The following is a 13445-nucleotide window of genomic DNA, read 5'->3' as shown; positions in this document are numbered from 1 at the left end:
CTTCAAGGCATCCAGGCAAATACAGGCCTTTGTGGAGAATAGCATGGGTCACAATATCAAACTCTGAGAAGAGGTCAAGTAGGATCAGTACGGCTGACCTGCCTTTATTGAGTATGCACTAGATGTCATTGGTTGCTGCCTCTAAGCTATGAGCCTCACAGAAGTCTGACTGATATGGGTCTATCTGAAAGATATATTCTAGATATCTCGTTCTTTGATCAATTTTTCAAGCACCTAGACTGGATAGGGCAGGAGGAAAACGGCTCTATAATAAGTCAGTTTTAGGGGGTCCACTGAGGATGTTTTAGGAGTGGGAGAATGTTAGCATGCTTTCATGCAGTGCAAAGTTATGAGGTGGAAGGAGAAATATTAAACATCATAGTAAAGGTGCCACTAAAGAGCTCGATATGTTAGAAGATAAAATGGGGGCAGGGATCATCAAATGACCCTGATCTAACTGACTGCATGGCTTAGCAACTGTTATGGAATTTAGTGGGGTGAAGTTGGTAAGAGATCACCCCTTTTACAGCATAGTCGGGGTGTTGAGAAGCTTCAACAACTCCAAGGAGGGTTGGTGAAATCAGCATAGATGGAGTTGACCATCTCCATAAGGAATGTGGTCAAAATGATTCAAAGAGCATGTGACGCACGGATGGTTTGTGAACATGTGTCAGGGTGTGAGAATTCTTTAACAATCTTGAAGTCTGAATGGGATGTGTTCGGGCTGGAGTCAATCCGATTCTGGTGCGTCTTTCCTTTCCAGTGAGTGTTAGTTTGTCCTTGAGGTAGTTGGGATGCCCTAATAGATATGTCACCTAAATGTGGATTTTATGTCAGGACACGTAGGCTAACATTATTCAAATCTCCTTTTACTGCCCGCCCACAGCAGCAACAATAGAAAGGAATTTAGAACTTTAAAACATTCTAGTCAATTATATAACATAGTAACATGCAGCCATCTTCCTTCTTTTGTTGCTGCTGCTCACAAGATAAGTACCCTCATTTTATATCTCTCAGTTCTTATACCATTCTATTCTCTAGATTAACTCACTAAGATTACCTTGATTAGACAAATAGTCTTTGTTTCCTTAAAACGTCACCATACCTAATTGTGCTCAGTACTGTATAAACAGATATCTTATAATACCTTTAGTAGTTGCTTGATTTTGCCAATTAATTGCAAACATTATTTAGATTGTATTTGTATTATTTATTATTAGTTATCATTTTTAACTTAATGTAAATAAATGTAAAAGATCCATCTTACTAGGAAATCCCCTTGTGGGAAATGGATGGAACGGTGCTCAAAAGATGCACAGGATTGGACCTCGCTCGCTCCCCCAACGTAACGCAACCTCGCAGATTGGCCGAACCTGATTGCGCAATCTCGCGCACGACCCTCAGAAAAACGGAGGCGCATGCATCCTTTTACAGACCGCATGCTCCTCCACACTGCCAAAACAAACCCAGACCGGTCGCAAACCAAACACGACCGGACCAGGAAGAAAAGAATGTCTTTCTGCATCTCCGGAGCAGCGCGCTTTACTTACAAGCGACTGCACCGCCCATAAAATAAGGAAATACTCTGTATGGTGCTCTCTGACAACACGCCGTACCTAGTAAAAAAAAATTTCAAATATTAGAGAAAAGGCAATTGGCGGCTGACCCACTTCTCATGCACACGTCGGCCACCATCTTTCCTCTCTGGGAAATACCAATTCCCATTAGATGATCAATCATTTTATAAGCTTGGGCACTAACCCCTTTCAATTTCAAAGGCAGTTGGCTCTTGAAATACACACTTACAGCCACCGCATTTGAAACAAGTTTGCCCCCTAGTGTTCGCTTGTTATTTAACAGCAGAGTAGACATAGTTTTCCCTAAATTGCTCATTTAAGCAATTTGCACCACTGTACAGGATGTCTCAGGAACAGCTAGACGGCGGCATTGAAGGGAAGCTAGAGGAAATGGTTAATAGGGCTATAGGTAAATTGATGGGGTCAATGGATGAAACCATCAATAGAAATTTAGAGAGTATTACAAAAAAAGATCTAGACACCGCTGAACAACCCCAGTGCTCAGGGTGGGTCGACAAGACCCACAGAAAAAGAATTGCAGGTGACAATCCTCATAAAAAACTAAAAAATCAAAAGTAACTGATGAGTTGATACTGGAGGGAGCCGGTGATGGATTCAGTGTCTCTGACATTGTGGATGGGCAAGTAAGAGGCCCAGTTGTCCCTATTTCTAGCAATATTGACGATGAAGTTTATGAGCCTGAAATTGAATTGTCCTGCTCATCAGAATTCGATTCGGACCCGGAGGAGATTGCAGTCACAAGAAAAGGGACATCAGAGGAGGCATTGAAGGCCTCAGGCTCAAAAATGTGTATTGTTGCCCCACTAGGGGACGATATGTTCAACCCCTCCTTATTAAACATCCTCTATCACCCGAATGGGCACCATCACAACATGTTGCAGAGTACTTTACCAAATGGCTTTAAAGGGAGATCCCCAAAGAGGTAAAATCTCGCCTAAGGTCAGAGTGCCATCGACCATCCCTACCTGACAAAATAACCGTAACACCAGAGTTGGACCCCAAGGTGATAGCCTTTATTGATAAAGGGGGTAAGGATCCAAGAAAGGGACTGGATAGAGGGCTGAAATAATGCCAAGACTGCTTGCTTGATATCATCAGACCTCTCACCAAAATATTTGAAATGGCAGAGATTGCCTACCTAACTTAGGCACTATTTGACCCTAAAGAATGATGCCAGTGGGCGCAGAGAGCTATCTGATTCTTAGGACATGCAAACACAGCTCTATCTAATGAAAGGAGGAAGAGCATCCTCCCAAACTTATTGAATTAAAAAATAAGTAAGGGGTCCATCCACCTAAGGACATCTCTTCTGGAATGAATTTATAGAGGACATGTCCAGATACATAGGGGTTTTAGTTCTATACAAAAATCCCCAAAAGAAATTAAAAAACACTTTTATGACAGAGTTTTTGCAAAGACTGGGAGAACGAGTGGTCGGTTCCCCGGCGGAGGTAAGACCTTCTCTAGGCCATTTATGGCATGCACCAATAGATTCTACCAGCAATCTAGCTTTGGGTCCTATCAGACTTCTACCCCCAGAGGGAGCATTCCTGCAACAGATCTTCCAGAGGTAAGTCCTACGACAGACCTTTCAGATACCCCTATATGGGTGGGAGGCAGACTATGCCAATTTTGTGGGAATTGAACTTTAGTGACATAGGATCCTTGGGCCTTAGAAACTGTCAGGGGATACAAACTAGAATTTATGGCTACCCCAATCTAAACAAAAATGGAGAAAAGGGAGATAACCTTTTCTCAAGAAGATACAAAATTAGTGACACAAGAGGTAAAAGACTTATTAATAAAAGGGGCCATCCGGGAGGCTTATGACACTGGGGTAGGTTTCATCAGCAACATTTTCCCAGTAGAGAAGAAGGACAAAGGAATGAGGCCTGTCAAAAATCTCAAGAAACTAAACAAATGGGTGGTCTATCACCACTTTAAATTGGAAGGGATTTACCTACTAAGAGTGATTTTAAGAAAGGGCATTGGTTAACAAGATTAGACCTCAAGGATGCACATTTAACTATTCCAATTTAGTCTCCACATCAGACGTACCTCTGTTTCACTTGGAAAGGCAGACTTTGGCAGTTCTCAAGTCTCCCTTTCGGTCTGTCCTTAGTATCTTGGTGCTTCACAAATGTCCTACGCCCAGTAGTAGCTTGGCTCCGAGAAAGGGGAGTAAGACTAATTCTTTACCTGGGCGATACGCTAATAATGGGATAGTCCAGAGAACTCGTAATACAACACACACATTGGACAATTCAATTACAAAAAATCTAGGCATCATAATAAATCAGAAAAAGTCCTGCTTAATCCCAGGACAAGACACTCAGTTTCTGGGCTTTATTGTAGACACGGTCAAAGCAGAAATTCGACTACCAAGAGAAAAACAAAAAAGAGTACACAAAGAGTTGAGAAAGATATTAAGGAAAAAGGAAATATCATTAAGGACCTTAGCAGGGATTCTGGGCCTGTTATCTTCAACGATTCAAGCAATATTCCAAGGCCCCCTATACTGTTGGGGCCTTCAAAGACTCAAAAACAAAACACTTGGGAAACAATCAGTCATATTCGCAAATGCTGACCTTGGATCACGAATCAAGGAAAGAACTATCATGGTTGCTGAAAAATGCAGAGGCATGGAATGGGAGGGCCATTTTCCGGGAGGAACCCGAACTAGTAATAGAAGTGGGTGCGAGTTTAGAAGTATGGGGAGCCAGATGTGGGAACTCCTCCATCGGTAGGCGTTGGACAACTCAAGAGAGGAAATTATACATAAATTGCTTAGCAGGTTCCTTTGCTGTACGTAGTTTTACACAGGGAATGATGAAAGAATGGGTGATGTTCCACATGGACAATGTATCAGCTGTGAGATATGTCAGCATTATGGGCAGATCACACTCCAAGGGCCTAGCAGAGTTAGTGAAAGACTTTTGGAGCTATTGTCTGCACAAAGGCATATCTGTTGTAGCGGGACATATTCCTGGATTAAACAATGGAGTATCGGACTGGTTCTCACTGAACTTCAAGGACTCCAGCAAGTGGAGACTGAACAGAGGGATCTTTCTCAGTAGTCAGGAGAAATGGGGATCCTTCAGGATGGACCTCTTTGCAGACAGGTTAAACACACAATTAACAAGGTTTTTCAGCTGGAAATCAGACCCACAGACTACTGGGGTAGATGCTTTCCTACAGAATTGGAGAGGTCTAACACCCTATGCCTTCCTGCCGTTTGCCATGTTACCAAGAGTTCTCCGGCAAACACTCAGATGCAGGGAAACTGTAGTAGTGATAACCCCTCTCTGGAGATCACAAGCTTGGTTACCGATAATGCTAGAAATTTCAATAGACTTCACAATACTAATACCAAACTTTAATGCCGTAATCCTAGGGCCAGAGGAAAAATATCACCCCCTTGTGGAAGAGGGTCTTCTCACACTAATGGCTTGGAAGACAGTGGGAAATCTGAGGGCTTTTGTCAGATGCTTTAAAACTTATATCAGAGTCATGGGCACTTAGAACAAGGAAAGCTCATCGACCGACTTGGAACAAATGGGTTTGTGGGTGTCTTCAACAGGATTTCGATCCTGTTTCAACCGATTTAGTAAACCTAATTAACTATTTAACAGAGTCGTTTGGATCAGGGTTCTCCTACAGAACATTAAACAGCTATAGGTCAGCTATCTCAGCTAGACATTGTTTGTTAGATGGCATACCCGTCGGCCAGAATGGATTGACGAGAAAAATAATGCGAAGCACGTGCGTTTTAAACCCACCCACAGCAAAGTTACTTCACTGTGGGATGTTAAAGATGTTTTAAAGGTCCTAGAAAATTATGGTGAAAACTCTTCTTTGTCACTAAAATGTATTTCCTACAAACTGACACTTCTCCGTCTGGTATCTTTTAGACACACTTCAGATGTAAGAGCTTTAGATGTTACCAGCAAAGCATACCAACCTGAAGGGGTCTGCTTCTATATTAAAAGAACAAAAATGTTATCATTTACTATTTTCACCCCCTATTTCCAAGGCGAATGGAAAGCTTTGTGTAGTGAAAAGTTTAAAGGATTATGAGAAAAGTTCTGAATGTGTGAGGAAAGGTATTGCTCAACTGCTAATTTCACACAGATGGTCTCATAGAGCAGTGTTTATCCCCACCTTAGCAAGATGGGTGAAGGATGTGATGAGGGAAGCTGGTGTGTATGTTTCTAAATTTGGGGCGCATTCCCTCAGAGGTGCGTCAGCCTTCAAGGCTTTCATCTTGGGAGATGGCTTGCAAGGCATCTTAAAAGTAGCTGATTGGTCCAATGAGAATATGTTTAGAAGTTGTTATTTCAAACCAATGACTAATGCAATTGATAATGTGTTAGCTACACTTTAAACTTGCATAATGTTAGCCTCCATGTCCTGACACAGCCTGGTGGGCAGAAAATCTGGATTTTATTAAAAACACAGAGGCTAAAATGATCCCACCACATATACCCACCCGGGTGGAATAACTTCATATCTTTTATTTATTTTTTCAGATTAATAAAGATTGGATTGTTACTTCTAGTGTGTCCTTTGGGAAGCATTCAAGTTTGGAATCTATTTCAGCAATTGGATTTATCTTGCTTGCAGCGCTGGAAGAAGGAAGATTGCTGCACGTTACCATGTTATATACTCAACTAGAATGTTTTAAAGTTCCTTTCTATAGTTGCTGCAATGAGCCGGCAATAAAAGGAGATTTGCATAATCTTTGCTTCTGTGTCTTTAATAAAATCCAGATTTTCTGCCCACCAGGCTGTAAAAAATCTACATTCTCCTTCTAAAGGGAGAAAGTCGAGTTCTTTCATCATGCAGGTGATGTGGTCTGACATCTACAATCCTTGACCAGTCAGTCTGCTGTTGTTAGGAGAAATCAAAATGAGGATAGTTCATTTTTATCAGGCCTTTGATGGTACTGTTAGAGAATCATTGATGTACAGTGGGACCTAAATCTTCAGGAGGAATGCAGGGGTTTCATTTCCTTAGGAGGTGGAGTTGGAATTATGCATTTTTGCCAGCTTGGAGATATACTTGTACACATTGTTATTTTGTTCTAAAGTGAAACCTAAGGAGTTTGCTGAAGAGATCAACGATGGGAGAAAGCACAGGTCGATTAGGTTTAAGAACCAATATTAGACCAGAGAGGGTGTTGTGAACGAGTAGAGTAGTAGACATTCAGTGCTATTTGGGTTATATCTGAGAGAAAATGTCCTAACGTAGATGAAGAACTTTTCTAAGAATATTTTCAGTGTCTCAATACCCATCAGGTGGAAGGTTTGACATAGCATGTGGTATTATTGTAGCATTGGTTTAATATTATTCCTTCTGTATCACCTCTACCCAGGGGCTCCATGTATATACTAAACAGAAAGGGTCCACTGCACTTAAATGTGAGTCTCTTTGATCTAAAACTGTCTAGTTTCACAAATTGACTTGTGTCTTAGATGAAGGAATGGAATCGCTTTATAACAATACCTGCAATATCCATTCTGGTGGAGATTATTTTGAGCAATGTATTATGGTCAATGGGCTCAAATTCTGCTGCTAGGTCGAGCACTACCATCAGATATGCCTCTCTTCCTTCTAGTAGTGGTAGGATATCACCCAGGATTTACAGGGTAGCTGTCTCTGTGCTACAATTTGGGTGGAATCTGGATTGGACTGAGTTTCAGAGATTATTTATCAGGATGTGTGGTTGAAGTTGTAATAAGAACGCTTTCCTCAAGATTTTTCAAATGCATGGAATTTAAGAAAATAGCCTAATATTATGGAGGACTTCTCCTCGGTGCACAGCTATATCTCCAGAATAGTGGAGTGATTCCATTCAAAACGCTTATAAATAAATGAGTTGAATCAATTGAATTTATTCTTCTTTCATGAATTCTCTGTTGGTCTGTTGTAAGCAAACTTCATGTTTGAATCCAAAGACAACAAAAGTATTCATGAGATAACAAAATTATTTGGGTCCCAATTTGTCAGTCCCAATGCATTTCAGGCTCAAGGGGCCTTTCATCAGGGGAAATTCAATATCTTCCTGTCAATGGTAAAGGATTGCCAGGGTCCCAGAGTCAGTATACTGACAAAAAATTTATGAAAGAAGAATACATTCAATTGATTCAACTCAATATAAGGGCCAGGTTTGCTAGGATAAAGTCACCCACGTAAGATGATGGTTTTGTTGCTGCTATTATCTTCAACCAGCAACCTAGAATGCTAGTTGCTGGTGATTAGTGGAGATGCAAGGCTGGATAGAGAACTGCTCTTTTCCCTACAATAGATGGCCCTTTTAAAAACACCAAATGTAGACTACTAAGAACTGATTATGGAATGGTCCAATTGCTGATACAGTCGAACATGGATGTACAGTGAAACCCAGCTCTGTTACACTCTCACCTTCACTCTGATAGATAATTCAAACTACCGACTGTTTAGGAAACTTCTGAAAAGGAACACATAAGACAAGCCTTTCACTAACTTTGATCAATGGACTCAGAACTGCAGATGACTGCATGGGGCTACTTGGCATGACCAACTCAGCTGTCACAATCATGCTCCTTTACTAAACCATAACAATAGGACTTAAACATAAAAGCCAATCATAACAAATCAACCAACTTTGTCCCTCAAAAAAATAAATCCACAGATGTGAGCCAGACGATTAACCTTGCAAAGCAGCTTGTAGAAAGCGAAGAAAGTTTGGCTTACTCCTGGACTGAACCGTAACTGCCATGCTGCTGTTTATAAACTCTACCCAACTACCTCATGCTAAGCCCTATCCTTCCTTCTTCTCTCTACCAAAGGCTTTCGAACATAGCTTATGTTTACCTCCTCTTATTATCAAATCTAGGTATAACGTTCATGCACCTAGCAAGTGTTAATTGATGAATCTTTACATAATAACTGCTTTGAAGAAATTACAATGTAATATGACAGCACCATTTAAAACAGGAAATCAAATAACTATATTCGAGACAAAGCAGAGTAGTGCCCATGGCAGTATTTGCTGCCAAAATAATTTGGGCTAAAGCCCCTGTTGTACCGCAGTGCTGGAGGGAACAATGTTCTCTCGTTATCGCCACTGGTTCCTCAAAGTCAGTAGGAAAATACCGCCTGTTGCTGCTATAAGGAGCAACACTGTAGTGGAGCCAACAGACCCGGCTTGACACGATTGCAGTTCTTAGGCCTAAACCTTTGACTGGCACATTTCCCCTTCCATGGGCCTGAGGCCCATTGCAAGCCCTTCTGCCGCTTTACCTTCTATTGAGTGCAAGTCCAGCTCTCCCCTTAAGTCAAGTGTGTTGTCTGTGTGGGTGACCCAGCCAGTGATAAAATCCTTGGCAGAAAAAAGCACTGTGAGCCTAGGTGCAACACTTCAGGCCTGTCCGGCAGCTCCTACCCCTGATTCCAGCTAGGAGCAGGGCTTAAAGGGTGAAAAGGAAGGCTAGCCATGCGCTGTCCTTGGACTATTTCTTCGTACTTCCCTTGAGCCCAAGCCCAGCTGCAAGCCTTTCTGCACGTTTGCCTTCTACTGGTGGGAAGTCTAATTCTCCGCTACAATCAAAGGTGTTGTGAGTGTGGGTGCTTCCATTAATGCTTGCATTCCTAGGTGAAAAGGACTACAAGTCCCAGGTGCACGGTTCAGGCCTAACCCACTGCTCCCACCTCTTATTCAAACTAGGGTTGAGCTGGAAAGGAAGGCGAACTGTGTGGAGCATGGGTGCATTGAGCGGCCACCCCTGCTGTCAGCATCAGGGCGGTGCGATCAGTGCCACCGCACTGGGCGCTGACTTGGGGTGGGGGCGCCCTGTTTGCAAGTATATTTTTATTTTAAAAGCACCTGCTGCCGCGTTCCTTGCTTCCAGCAATTTTCAGCTATCAATAAAAACTTCAAGAGCACTCCAGTGATTAATGTTTCTGCCTCATCGTAAGGTAGTGCAGTGGGTTAATATGCCTGTTGCAAAGAATGTGTACCATGCAGAGCACAAAGTGCATATCATGTAAATAGGTCAGTGGGTTACTGCTTGTGTCCCAGAGATCCTTTAGCGACTTGCAGTTTATAAGTTAAAATCCTAATATAGCATAATGAGCTATTAAGTGTCATCAAAGAGCTGCATGCAAACTCCAAGATATCTATTTGAGCTATATGTCTTTTTGCCCTGTCTTTCATTAGTCTAAACTTGCAAAAAGGGTTCTTTTGGGTAGAAATTAATTATTATTATGAAAGAGAACCCCTAACTATGTTCTGTTTTAAATTCTGAATTTGTGCTTTCCCAGGCCAAGGACTCAAACTATACTGCCTACTAGTATAAATAAAGTGTGACTCCTACACCTTGCAGTCCTCTGTCTTATGTAACATTTCCTATACACTGGTTTACACATGTATGGTTGTCTCTGCGCCAATGTGTGTGTGATTTTAAGTGCTCTGACACCCTACACTGGTTGAGTGGCACTATAAACTAAATCAGTCTGAGAGAGAGTGGTTATAGACTTGAGGAGCACTGTTAAATGGTGGTAGTGAAGGAATCCATGGTAGATGTGGTCATTGGGGGGGGCGCCAACAAACAATGTCTCACAGGGCGCCACCAGTGCTAAAGCCGGCCCTGGGCAGCAAACAGAAAAGGCTGGGCCGGGCCACCCCTCTTGTTCCCCAGATCGCCCTTGTCTTCTCATGTTTTAAAGGACTGAGGGCTAATGGAAAGTGGTTTCTGTATAACATATCAAGCACAAGGGATAAGAAGAATCAATCAACCTATTCTAAAGAAAGATTTTGCAGTAAGCAGTGGGGGTTACTAATGCTGAATTAGTTTAAACAGAATTGAGTATTAACACAACTCACCGCACCACCAATAAGGTTGTTTTTTGTGGCGATTCCACAGAGGCTTTGGTTAAGGCTAAGGTTCACATTTGAGAAACACAGGTTTAGATTCCCCTTCGGCTCCTATAAACATTTTTCCGCCAAGGCCAATTGTGTGACCTCAAAACATAGTACACGATACTTGGTAGGAGTTTTGCTAATGAATTTGGAAGCACATAGCTGAATCCTAAGTGAGGTAATTATGAAAAACCCTGAACAGCATTTTATCCTTGATAAAATCCCAGAGAACGATCCCCGTGATTTGACCATGAATACAATTCCTATGTACTTGGATGCAAACATGTAGAACCAAGTACCCAGAATTAGACTGTCTAACAAAAATTCTTCCTTATTTCAACCATTCTCTTTTTCAACACACAGATGATAGCAAACATCATCTTTTGATGGTGACATATCTGATGTCCTCCTCCACTGACCATTGTACACTTCCAAGTTGCTCCTAATCCACAATATCCCTCTCAGGCTGCTCCTTACATAAGGGGGTTTTGACATTAAGTCCCTGGGAAGAACACATGACACTAAATATAAAACAGTTTATTGGCTGCATTGAAACTTGGGTGGTAAGAATATCAACTTCTATTGATCTATCGATATAGAGGCGAGATCAGTAAAAGGAAACCTACATGTTCACTTTCCAACCTCTTTCATGGAAAGCTGAGCACTGCTTAGTGAGTTTGTAAGTAAATGGTCAAAACTCTAGTGCCAAGGACCCAGGCGATTATTGTATATCAGGAAACACAAGCAAAAGAAAATGATCATGGATGAGTAACAGTATTTCTGTTAATTCCATCTACGGATGGGCTACATGCAGTTTGATCTTCTGGCTTGACTTTATTTAAATCAAGCTTATTCAGCAATAGTGTAGAAAACAAAATTAGAATTATATATACGTTCTGGAGCTTAGGTTTAAATTAGGTAAGAAGATGGAAATTATTCTATTTTTAATAGTTATTTTTGCCCTCTTCCCTCACTAAATATAAATTACCTGCTTTTATTGTCAGAGGAGTTATTCGAAAATAGTTTTTCATTCAGAAATGTTTACTCAGTGATTTCAGTGGCAAGGTGGGGGTTTGGAATGCCATTTTGTTGATGGCGTTTACCCTCTAAATAGCAAATGGGACATAGGCAGGTGAGATGCTCAAGACCATGTTGTGTTTGGAATTACCACAAAGTTCAACTTAATTGATGTAAGTTCTCACTTTATGGATGTTAACTTATATTTTCCAAAATGTAAGGGTAAGGGTGCAGGAAGCATTATTGATTATGTTTTTGTTACCCTAGGCCACTTTGGTGAAGAGTTGGCTTCTAAATTATAGTTTGTACATGGAGCAACCATAATTCCCTAGTTACCATTTTCCATAGCTCATTAATTCCCAAATCATTTTTTCAACCTAGGAAATAAGGCACATCTCAACAAGGGTTAGAATTATAATAAGAGGAGGATTTTAAGATACTGGGCTAGAATTGAGGCCTGTTTAGGAAGCAATGTTAATGGCCCAGCTATGTTATGAGCATTTGATAGTCTGTCACAGATTTATAGCTAAGGTTGTGTAAACTCGGTTTATGAAATGGGGTAAATCCTTTTCTAAAAAATGGTTCTGTAAAAAAAGTGTCCAGATGCCAGCAATGCCCCACTTTGGCTTTAAAGCAAGCTCCCTTTAATGTGGTAGAAGTTGCCTGCGGCCACCAAGATGAACTTACTGTCTTTTTAGCAGTAATGCCATAGGAACACAAATAGCTTTTCCTCACCCCTCTTTTGACCCACCTGCCTTCTTAATGGTACAGAACCTCTTCAAAAAGTTCGAAAGTGCCCCTGCTCTTCCATGTCGGTCTTAAGAATGAGCAGCACCTTAGATATAAGCACACAAAAGGAACATGAGTAAATGCATTTTGTACCTACATCTTTTTATTAGAAGGGAAAGTTCTGATGATTTACCTTAACTACTATCATTCTAAGCTCAGCATTTCTTTCTCTATTTTCTTTGACTCGAAAAGTCCTTTTCATTCTAATTTAGAACAGCTTGTCTTAAATCTCTCCTCTGAAATGTACTATTCTCTAAGTACATACTTCCAATGCAATGACCACGTTTTTACACGTGTTGCTGAACATGAGTTTAAATGAGGTACTTCTATCAAATACTCAAAAGATTCTCCAGCAATTAATTCTAGAGTCCCTGGGAGATGATTGAATGTTGCTTCACAGTAGATCTGATTTCTCAGAGACGAAATGGGCTTTACTCCATATTCGTTATTAAACAAACTCTTAGTTTCTGACTATCAAATTAATTCCATAAAGTGTTCAGAAACCTGCATACATATTCTTTGGATTATGGGCTTAGATTGCTTAATGCTCGGATGGACTCCTACCACTTCAGACTCCATGAGAAGTTTTCAGCGGTTCACAGACGTCTGCAACACAAAGGTAAAGTAAGATTTATCAATCTACACAAGGCCACCATGCATGGCCCTGCATGACTTGATAAGTCCGGAGTACACAACGGAAAGCAAATCACTGCATTGCCTTACTCTCCCCAGGGAGGCGTTCCATGGGTGGGGCATGGGTGTTCCTACGCATCCAGTCATGTTTCTTTTGGTGCATTCCCAGATTTACCTAGACTGGCAAACCTGGACATGCATCCAAATGCTATGCATCCTGGGGAGGCATAACAAGCAGAAATATCTTTACTTCTCCTCGTCGTTTCTTCTTTCTCATTCTGCAGCACACTTAGTAAAAGGCAGGGCCGGACTGGAAACCAAAACCGGCCCCGGCAAAGTGCTCGTAGGCCGCCCCTCTCTCGCGAGGTGGTGGGGGGGCGCCGAGCTCTTTGCCAGGGCCGGTTTTCGGCCGATTTTGTTACAGGGCCGATTTTGCAGCTATGCTGCAAAAACGGCCCTGTAACAAAAACAGCCCCCAGGGGCCCAAAGCCGCCCCCACCCTAGCG

At 41.6% G+C, this 13445-nt stretch overlaps 1 long non-coding RNA gene across 1 annotated transcript in view; it reads right to left on the bottom strand.

Annotated features, from left to right (window-relative positions):
• Positions 1-13445, bottom strand: part of LOC146776152 (uncharacterized) — a 325408-nt gene that overhangs the window by 51867 nt on the left and 260096 nt on the right. The gene's annotated exons all lie outside the window — the stretch shown is intronic.

The sequence above is a fragment of the Triturus cristatus genome, chromosome 12 (assembly GCF_964204655.1).
Source record: "Triturus cristatus chromosome 12, aTriCri1.1, whole genome shotgun sequence".
Taxonomy (NCBI): Eukaryota; Metazoa; Chordata; class Amphibia; order Caudata; family Salamandridae; genus Triturus; species Triturus cristatus.
This window is presented reverse-complemented; position numbering and strand designations above follow the sequence as displayed.